Here is a 9,725-nt window from a genome sequence, read left to right on the forward strand (position 1 = left end):
GCATCATCATCCATGCTGTCGATGTCTCCGGAGTCGAAGTTGAGCACGTCATTTAAATTGTCGACAGTGGCTACCAAGTGGGTGGTGGGTGGGCTTTGAATTTCTCCATCGTCCGTATCCCATCCTCGCTGACCGTAGTTCGGCCAGGGCTCTCCTGATAAGGAGAGAGTCTTGAGAGAGTTCAGGATATCGCCACAAGGCGAGTGCTGAAAGATGTCTGCGGCGGTGAACTCCATTATCAGCGCCCAATCGGATTCGATTGGCAGGGGCGCGGGGGGTTCGGAGTCCAGGGAGGAGTCCAGATCCTCGGAGTCACGGGTCATGCAGAGTGCGGGGCTAGCGTTCGGCTCGATCGCTTTTGGGATCACAGCCCCCGAGGTGACATCCAACCGCTCATCCTCGATTGGCGCAATAGGCTCCGAGTTAGGGGTTGGAACCGATCCGTGTGCGGCCTCCAGGACACTGTCCGGAGGCAGAGCTAGATCATGACCCTCGAGATAGTGCGGCGCGCTTGGCCGTGGCTCGAACCCGTCGAAGATCAAGTCTCCGCAGATGTCAGCCGTGTAGTTTAAGCTTCCAAACCTGACTTGATGGCCAGGGGCATAGCTTTCGATCTGCTCCAGGTGGCCGAGCGAATTGGCCCGTAGAGCGAAGCCGCCGAAGACGAAGATCTGTCCGGGGAGAAAAGTCTCAGCTTGGACCGTATCGTTGTTGATGATCAAAGGAGCCATCGGGCCTAAAGGCGACGACACAGAGGAACTCTCAATGAAAGCACCAATGTCGGTGTCAAAACCGGCGGATCTCGGGTAGGGGGTCCCAAACTATGCGTCAAGGCCGGATGGTAACAGGAGACAAGGGACACAATGTTTTTTACCCAGGTTCGGGCCCTCTCGATGGAGGTAATACCCTACTCCTGCTTGATTAACATTGATGATATGGGTAGTACAAGAGTAGATCTACCACGAGATCAAGGAGGCTAAACCCTAGAAGCTAGCCTATGGTATGATTGTTGTGTATGGAGTTGATTGCCTATGGACTACAACCCTCCGGTTTATATAGACACCGGATAGGGTTAGGGTTACATAAAGTCGGTTACAATGGTAGGAGATCCTGAATATCCGCATTGCCAAGCTTGCCTTCCACGCCATGGAAAGTCCCATCTGGACACGGGACGAAGTCTTCAATCTTGTATCTTCATAGTCCAGGAGTCCGGCTGAAGGTATAGTCCGGCTACCCGAACACCCCCTAATCCAGGACTCCCTCAACGGGCACCCTTCAGGACACCCTCATAATACATTTCGGGGTGGCGATGCTCCTCGCCCTGCGGCGGCCCCTCCTTCACCAGCTTCTTAGCGTCCATCTTGGCCCAGTGCACCTTTGCATGGGCAAAAGCCCGGCGGGCACCTTCTATATAGATGGACCACTTGATGACTTCCAGCCATGGGCAGGCATCCACATGCCGCCTCACCAGGCCGAAGTAGCTGTTGGGAAGGGAATCGCCAGGCCACATCCGGACTATAAAGCCCTTCATGGCCTGTTTGGCCGCCTTGTGCAGCTCGACCAGTTGCTTTAGCTGGTCGCTCATAGGCATCGGGTGTTCGGTCCCAGTATACTAAGACGAGAACAGATTCTCCGTCGAGCTTCCCTCCTCGGCCTGGTAAAATTTCGCGGGATCCGACACGCTGCGGGGCAAATCTGCGAATGCTCCTGGAGAGCTCTGGACTCGGGTAAGTAACAAGTAATTTACTTTCACATGCTTGCTTTGCATATTGAATGCCTTACCCGCCGCTATCCTCCTCATCGCCTCAATCTTCTGGAGGGCCTTTTGGGCTTCAGCCTTGGCATCCTTTGTGCTCTCGAGGGCTGCGGAAAGCTCGGACTCTCGCGTCTTTGAGTCAAGCTCCAAAGCCTCGTGCTTCTTTACGAGAGCCTCGAGCTCTTGCTGCACCTCGCCCACCCGTGCCTCTTGTTTCTCCCTCTTGGTGCGCTCCTTGGCCGCTTTGTCTTCGGCCTCGGATATCGCTTGCTTCAGGGTCGCCACTTCGGTCGTGGCCCCTGGCACATTCATGATGATCCTGTCATTTCACAACCACAATTTATTTTATATATATAGACAAGGTATTACTTACCTTTATTCTCCTTGAGCTGCCTCTTGGCAAGACCGAGCTCTTTCTCGGACCCTTCGAGGTCCTGCTTCAATGCGGCGACCTCCGCAGTCAGTGCAGCAGAGGTCAGTAGCGAAGCCTGCATACGCATACAGACATAGTTTTATTAGACTCCTGCATATATTATTTGATCCTCTATTCGGCTTTTCTTTATGAACACCAAATAGAGCATCAGGGGCTACTGTCTATGCAGTAATATTTTCCCTATATTTTAAATACTTACCTCAAAGCCTGTTAGAAGGCTGGCACAGGCTTCAATCAGTCCGCTCTTGGCGGACTGAACCTTCTTGATCACCGCACTAATAATAGTGCGGTGCTCTTCATCGATGGAAGCGTTGTGAAGCGCTCCCAGCAGGTTGTCCGGTGCCTCTGGATGGACAGAGGTCACCGGCACGGGCGTCTTGCCCTTTTGGAAGGGGGCCGCCTGCCCGAGTCCGGAACCACTGGAGGTTCCAGCACGGTGTTCGGCTGAGAGCCGAACTTGGAGGCCCCGGGAGCCTTGCTCCTGGAGTCCGAAAGGTCGCCTTGAGGCGCCTCCGGGACTGTCTCCCCCTGGCTCAGTGCCCCCTGAGACAGTACCTCGGCATTTTCCGTAGTGCAAGGAGAGGTGGCAGTTGGAAGTGTATCACTATTCATGTCCGACGAGTCCAAGGAACCGTCCGAAGATGATACATCGATACGGGCTTGGGGCGGACTGCATAATCATATTCGATGTTAGGAGAAGCAGTGCGACAAAGGTATGCTATGTGTTACTCTGGTATCTGAATACTTACAACTTCGCCAGGGGCTTGGCCCTGAGCAGCCACTCGTCTCCGCCGTCGGCGGCGGTGGAACAGTCCAAAAGGAGAGTCCTTCCCTTCTTGGACCCTTCGGCCTCCCTGGTTGGGGCGACCTTCCTTTTCTTATCTCCCCCGGCTGGAGGGGGAGAGTCTTCATCTCCCTTCTCCTCGTTTTCATGGGAGGAGTGCGTCTTGGAGTTATCGGACGATGAGTCCGATACCACCTGGCGCCGGGAACTCTTTCGGGTTCCCTTGGCCTTCTTCTTGGTCTTATCCGGCACCTCATAAGGAGCCGGAGTCTGCATCTCCGTCAGGAGAGCGTCCGCAGGGTCTTCGGGCAGAGGGGCCGGACAGTTGATCTACTCCGATGTCTCCACCCAGTCCTATCAAAGGCATGGGAGCTCAGACCCCGCACATGGTTAAGCTATGGGAAATAAATATCCTACCAGATGTACAGAACTTATCGGATTCGCAGGGCGCTTCGCGCTTAGCCCGCGGTCCTCGGTAAGAGAGGGAGGGACCTCGGCGCCCTTGAACAGCACCCTCCAGACGTCCTTATGCGTCGTGTCGAAGAGCTCGTGTAGAGTCTGGTGCTGGGCCGGGTCGAACTCCCATAAGTTGAAATCCCGTTGTTGACACGGGAGGATCCGGCGGAAGAGCATGACCTGGACTATATTGACAAGCTTAAGTTTCTTGCTTATCATGTTCCGGATACACTTCTGGAGTCCGTCCAGCTCCACCGTTGAACCCGAGGACAGGCCCTTCTCCTTCCAGGAAATGAGCCGCGTGCGGATTCCGGATCGAAACTCGGGGGCCACCACCCAGTTGGTGTCGCGCGGCTCGGTGATGTAGAACCATCCCGATTGCCACCCCTTTATGGTCTCCACGAAGGACTCCTCGAGCCATATAATGTTGGGCATTTTGCCCACCATGGCTCCTCCGCATTCTACTTGTTGGCCGCCCACCACCTTTGGCTTGATATTGAAGGTCTTCAGCCACATGTCGAAGTGGGGCCGGATGCGGAGGAAAGCCTCGCACACGACGATGAATGTCGAGATGTTAAGGATGAAATTCGGGGCTAAGACATGAAGGTCCAGCCCATAATAGAACATGAGGTCGCGGACGAATGGATGGAGGGGAAACCCCAGTCCGCGGATGAAGTAGGGGAGGAAAACCACCCTTTCGTGAGGTTCTGGGGTAGGGACGACCTGCCCCGCGGCTGGCAGCCAGTGCGTGATATCCATGGCTAAGTATCCGACTCCACGTAACTTTTTGATGTGCCCCTCCATGACGGAGGAGGCCATCCATTTGCCTCCCGCTCCAGACATGTTTGGAGAGAGTTGAGGAGGAGGATGCGGACTTGGGCACTGGAGCTCGAGTGCGCGAGAATGGATGAGCAAGGAGGAAGAAGGTGTAGGTAGAAAAAGGTGAGATCTTATCCCTTTATAAGGGCAGACTAAACTATGCGCCCCCACTAGCCTGGTAAAACTCGCTTATCCCCCAAGCGCTGTATAACATGGCGCGGTTGGGTTACCCACGTCCGTATTGATGAGAATCCCGTAATAAGGGGAGCACGATCTCTGCTTTGACAAGACGTGTCAAGAAACCGCCTCACGTTATGTGCGGGGCTGGTTAAAGAAAAATGGTTCAAATAATTACCGGGCCATGGCGTGATGTCATGCTGCCAAAACGTGTCAACAGATTAGATTTTTGGTAATATTATTCTCTCTATGGTGGTATGTGGAACTTATTTTGCAGGGTCGGACACTATCCTTGTATTCAAACTCTTCTGTGGTGTATTCGGAGGAGGAACCCGCCTTGCAATGGCGAAGACAACACTGCGTACCGGACTCGTCGTCATTGAAGCCTAGTTCAGGGGTTAGTGAGGGAGTCGTGGATTAGGGGGTCTCCGGACAGCCGGACTATATCCTTTGGCCGGACTGTTGGACTATGAAGATACGAGATTGAAGACTACGTCCCGTGTCCGGATGGGACTCTACTTGGCGTGGAAGGCAAGCTAGGCAATACGGATATGTATATCTCCTCCTTTGTAACCAACCTTGTGTAACCCTAGCCCCTTCCGGTGTCTATATAAACCGGAGGGTTTTAGTCCGTAGGACAACATACAATCATACAATAGGCTAGCTTCTAGGGTTTAACCACTCCGATCTCGGGGTAGATCAACTCTTGTACTACTCATATTATCAAGAATAAATCAAGCATGACGTAGGGTTTTACCTCCATCAAGAAGGCCCGAACCTGGGTAAAACATCGTGTCCCCTGCCTCCTGTTACCATCCGCCTTACACGCACAGTTCGGGATCCCCTACCCGAGATCCGCCGGTTTTGACACCGACAATGGGCCTTATGAGCCTTAGTGGAGAGATAGAGGGCTGGCCTAGGGCAGGCCGCGCGCCCCTCCCCCTCTGGTCTGAATTGGACTAGGAGAGGGGCGGCACCCCCCTTTCCTTCTCCCTCTCCCCTTCCTTTCCCCCTCCTACTAGGAGTAGGAAAGAGGGGAGTCCTACTCCTACTAGGGGCCGGCCGACCTCCCCCTTGCTCCTTTATATACAGGGGCAGGGGGCACCTCTAGACACACAAGTTGATCTGTTGATCTCTCCCGACCGTGTGTGGTGCCCCCTCCACCATAATCCACCTCGATCATATCATAGCGATGCTTAGGCGAAGCCCTGCGTCGGTAGCATCATCATCACCGTCATCACGCCGTCGTGCTGACGAAACGCTCCCGTGAAGCTCTGATGGATCGGAGTTCGTGGGACGTCATCGTGCTGAACATGTGCTGAACTCGGAGGTGCCGTGCGTTCGGTACTTGGAACGGTCGAATCGTGAAGACGTACGACTACATCAACCACGTTGTGCTAGCGCTTGCTCTTTCGGTCTACGAGGGTATGTGCACACACTCTTCCCTCTCGTTGCTATGCATCACCATGATCATGTGTGTGCGTAGGATTTTTTTTGAAATTATTATGTTCCCCAAGATTGGTATCAGAGCCAGGTTTATGCGTAGATGTTATATGCATGAGTAGAACACAAGTGAGTTGTGGACGATACAAGTCATACTGCTTACCAGCATGTCACACTTTGGTTCGCCGGTATTGTTGGATGACGTGGCCCGGACCGACATTACGCGTACGTTTACGCGAGACTGGTTCTACCGACGTGCTTTGCACACAGGTGGCTGGTGGGTGTCAGTTTCTCCAACTTTAGTTGAATCAAGTGTGGCTACCCCGGTCCTTGAGAAGGTTAAAACAACACTAACTTGACAAACTATCTTTGTGGTTTGATGCGTAGGTAAGAACGGTTCTTGCTCGGGCCGTAGCGGCCACGTAAAACTTACAACAACAAAGTAGAGGACGTCTAACTTGTTTCTGCAGGGCATGTTATGATGTGATATGATCAAGACACGATGCTATATTTTATTGTATGAGATGATCATGTTTTGTAACCGAGTTATCGGCAACTGGTAGGAGCCATATGGTTGTCGCTTTATTGTATGCAATGCAATCGCCCTGTAGTGGCTTCACTTTATCACTAAGCGGTAGCGATAGTCATAGAAGCAATATCTGGCGAGATAACAATGATGCTACGCTGGAGATCAAGGTGTCGCGCCGGTGACAATGGTGATCATGACAGTGCTTCAGAGATGGAGACCACAAGCACAAGATGATGATGGCCATATCATATCACTTATATTTATTGCATGTGATGTTTATCCTTTATGCATCTTATTTTGCTTAGATCGACGGTAGCATTATAAGATGATCTCTCACTAAATTTCAAGGTACAAGTGTTCTCCCTGAGTATGCACAATTGTGAAAGTTCGTCGTGCCGAGACACCATGTGATGATCGGGTGTGATAAGCTCTACGTTCACATACAACGGGTGCAAGCCAGTTTTGCACATGCAGAATACTCGGGTTAAACTTGACAAGCTTAGCATATGCAGATATGGCATCGGAACACTAGAGACCGAAAGGTCGAGCGTGAATCATATAGAAGATATGATCAACATAATGATGTTCACCATTCAAAACTACTCCATCTCACGTGATGATCATACATGGTTTAGTTGATATTGATCACATGATCACTTAGATGATTAGAGGGATGTCTATCTAAGTGGCAGTTCTTTAATAATTTGATTAACTGGACTTTAATTTATCATGAACTTAGTACCTGATAGTATTTTGCATGTCTATGTTATTGTAGATAGATGGCCCGTGCTGTTGTTCCGTTCAATTTTAATGCGTTCCTTGAGAAAGCAAAGTTGAAAGATGACGGTAGCAATTACACGGACTGGGTCCATAACTTGAGGATTATCCTTATTGCTGCACAGAAGAATTACGTCCTGGAAGCACCGCTAGGTGCCAAACCTGCTGCAGGAGCAACCCCAGATGTTATGAACGTCTGGCAGAGCAAAGCTGATGACTACTCAATAGATCAGTGTGCCATGCTTTACGGCTTAGAACCGGGACTTCAATGACGGTTTGAACATCATGGAGCATATGAGATGTTCCAGGAATTGAAGTTAATATTTCAAGCAAATGCTCGGGTTGAGAGATATGAAGTCCCCAATAAGTTCTACAACTGCAAGATGGAGGAGAATAGTTCTGTGAGGGAGCATATACTCAGAATGTCTGGGTATAACAATCAGTGCATTCAACTGGGAGTTAATCTTCCGGATGATAGTGTTATTGACAGAATTCTTCAATCACTGCCACCAAGCTACAAGAGCTTCGTGATGAACTATAACATGCAAGGGGTGGATAAGACGATTCCCAAGCTCTTTCGCAATACTAAAGGCTGCGGAGGTAGAAATCAAGAAGGAGCATCAAGTGTTGATGGTCAACAAGACCACCAGTTTCAAGAAAAAGGGCAGAGGGAAGAAGAAGGGGAACTTCAAGAAGAACGGCAAACAAGTTGTTGTTTAGGAGAAGAAACCAAAGTCTGGACCTAAGCATGAGACTGAGTGCTTCTACTGCAAACAGACTGGTCATTGGAAGCGGAACTGCCCAAAGTATTTGGCGGATAAGAAGGATGGCAAGGTGAACAAAGGTATATGTGATATACATGTTATTTTTGTGTACCTTACTAATTCTCGCAGTAGTGCCTGGGTATTTGATACTGGTTCTGTTGCTAATATTTGCAACTCGAAACAGGGACTACAAATTAAGTGAAGATTAGCAAAGGACGAGGTGACGATGCGCGTGTGTCGAGGGTTGGGTGCGACATATGCCAAAGGATGGCTTATCATGGTGGGAGCGAGTAGAACGTCGCCGGTGCCTGGAAACGGGATAAGGCGAAGGCATGCACGCTGGCGAATCTTACCCAGCTTCGAGGCTCTCCGTGGAGATAACACCCCTACTGCTACTCTGCGGGGTCTCCGCATGATCACTATGGCAGAAGTGTGTACACGGTTGCTCCTTGAGCTGTTTCCTAGAGGTAGGAGAAGGAAAGGCTAGCTTTCTCCTACCTATATGATCTGGTCTAGTGCTAATGGATCCGAACCCTTTACATGGGTGCCCTGGGGGTTTATATAGGCCTACCCCCAGGGGTACAATGGTAATCCGGCTAGACGCGGGCCCAACCGTCTGTCACTCTGGCCGTCGTCTTATCCGCCGACTCCTGGGGCCCGCCGACTGGCTCGGTACGGAGCCGACAGGCCGCGTCCACCACGGGCGGGTCTTGCCTGCTGCAGATTACTAGCCGTGCTTCTAATGACACGGGCTCGGTCATGGGGTCATGGCAACAGCTCCGCCGTCTGGTGGGCAATCACTATTGCCACTCCCTGTCGCATCTGGTTAATGGCGCGTGGGGCCCGTGGGAGGGGCTGGCCGACTCCTGGGGGCCGACTCCCAACTGGGCCGGCTGGTGGCCCTCTCGCTGTCTTCTATACGCCCGCCGACTTGTGGGACCCATCGTCCCTGGGTCGTACCGGCAGGCCGTCGTGGGCACAGGACTCCGCCCACTGGGCTGACGTCAGGGCCGGCATGGCAACAGTGCTGCACCGAGCGGAGATCTCCGCGGGTACGGCGTACTGTGGCCACTCCTGCCCTTGGAAAAGGATGGGAGTGGACCTTACTGTGGCCACTCCCCGTCCCGTCCCTCTTTATGAGGCATTGGGGGTTGTTGGCGTCGCGGGCCGACTCCCCATGGCCGGCTTCTCTGGAAGTCGCCAGTTAGGAGTCGGCTCATCCTGAAGTCATCCCCGAGACTCGGCCGCGAGGGGGCAGTCGGCTACCTCGCCGCTGACTCTCAGAAGGCGACTCTTCGTCCTGGGGTCTTGAGGGGCGCAGCCTGCCCTGATGTCTTGAAAGGTTCTGGGCCTGGGTTAGCCTATCTGTGGCCCATTACTCCGACAGTAGTCCCCGAAGCTGGTGAGGCACCGAGGGTGATATGTCGAGGAGCCTCAACAGTTTCTTCTTTCCGGTGGTTGGATCTGGGCCTCGCTCGCCGTCTTCTGTCAAGCCGACTAGTTGGAGTCGGACTTGTTTAAGGCCAACTTGCCCCCGAAATAGTTTTAACGTCGCGGCGGAGTCCAGGCGGCGTGCCTGATAAGCCTCCAGGTTGCCGCCCGTTGTGGACCCGTCGTGAGGGGCCACGTGGCTGGGCCAGACTGCCCACCCACGCGCGCGACGGGACAGGCCTACAGGTGGGGCCCGCCACTACCGCGCCTCGGCATGTGAAAGGATCCGTTGTGGCCGTGCGGACGGTTGGGGTTCCCGCATGGTTACTGCACGCAGTAACTTCGTGTGGAAAATC

This window comes from Triticum aestivum, chromosome 1A (assembly GCF_018294505.1).
Source record: "Triticum aestivum cultivar Chinese Spring chromosome 1A, IWGSC CS RefSeq v2.1, whole genome shotgun sequence".
Lineage (NCBI taxonomy): Eukaryota > Viridiplantae > Streptophyta > Magnoliopsida > Poales > Poaceae > Triticum > Triticum aestivum.